Source organism: Pyxicephalus adspersus, chromosome 9 (assembly GCF_032062135.1).
Source record: "Pyxicephalus adspersus chromosome 9, UCB_Pads_2.0, whole genome shotgun sequence".
Taxonomy (NCBI): Eukaryota; Metazoa; Chordata; class Amphibia; order Anura; family Pyxicephalidae; genus Pyxicephalus; species Pyxicephalus adspersus.
The window spans coordinates 4,776,069-4,777,601 of record NC_092866.1 but is presented as its reverse complement, the minus strand read 5'-3'; positions in this window follow the sequence as shown (position 1 = coordinate 4,777,601).

Here is a 1,533-nt window from a genome sequence, read left to right as displayed (position 1 = left end):
ACAGGAGACGGTCAGAGACTGCAGACATTGTACAGGAGACGTTCAGAGACTGCAGACATTGTACAGGAGACGTTCAGAGACTGCAGACATGGTACAGGAGATGGTCAGAGACTGCAGACATTGTACAGGAGAGGGTCAGAGACTGCAGACATGGTACAGGAGATGGTCAGAGACTGCAGACATTGTACAGGAAATGGTCAGAGACTGCAGACATTGTACAGGAGACGATCAGAGGGTTACAGGGACAAGGAACACCAATGGCCAAATAAAGTCTCAAAGGACCACATATGGCCCCGAGGGTCAGCAGGGTCCTGAAGCCAATGTCAGACATCATGGATCTTTTATGGTCGGTTTCAGCCTGACATCAGTTTTAGGTGTTTTCCGCCTTTCAACATCCTGCAATACTTTGTCATGTACAGTGTATCACCACTCATCAAATGATGGGAAATCTGTCATGATGTCATTGTGTCCTCAGGATTACACATAGGAGAATGGGATACCATGTTAATTTATTGAATCATAGAGGACAATGCATTGTTAGAGAGTAATGTGTGCTAATGCACCTTGAGGGGGATTGATTTACTAATGCACTGTGTAGTTCTGCTGCATAATCTGTTTGCAAACACAACTAGTAGCAAGTAATGAATCTTCTTTTATTGAACTGGCTTAATGAGCATTACGGGGAATTCCCTGTGCCCTGCAAATGAACATGCTGATAAATGATTATAACTCCGGACCAACTTCAGGAATTCTACAAATGAAAGTGAATTAACTCTTTCTGCAGAGACCTTGCACCTGAGATTTATTCCTAACACCTGGAATTCTAACCTGGAATATTAAATTGAAACAGTTTTCCTTTTCTGGGTCATGTACATTGCCCTGTGCTAATAAATGAGGATGGAAGCTGAACTCCTGGGAAATAACTCAATACACAGATTTTATATACTATATATTCTCAGTATCTGTTCTTTGATTGTATGTCTAGGCTCTGCATAGTACAACTTCTCTTGCTCTGTACATAGGGCCACATTTTGCAAAAGACAATCTAGGCCATGGCCTAGGGTGCTATGATTATTAGTGGCGGCAGTACAACATCTCTATGTGGAAATGGAAGCTGCTGCTGGCTGTGATTATATGTGATTATATCATTCAGTGCCGAGATTTGTGCAGGCCGATATTTGTATTGAAGGGATTACTCTTATCTCTGTATTCCATTCTCCCTTCCTTCTCCTCTCTCCCCTCTCCCTTCCACTGTTTCCTCTCTATTACCTCTCTCTCACTCTCTTCCCCTTTCCCTCTCTGTCTTATTCTCTTTCTTCTTCCCCTCTCCATCACTTTCCTCATCCCATTTATGTTTCTCTTCTTTTTCTTTCATTCCCTTTCTTTTTTCTCCTCTCCCCTCTCCTCTCTCCACCCCGGGTGTAATTCTCGGTATCTGCTCTTATTCTGTATGTATAGAACTTGCAGAGTACCACTTCTCTTGTCCTGTACCCCAGGTGTAATTCTCAGTATCTGTTCTTATTCTGTATGTAT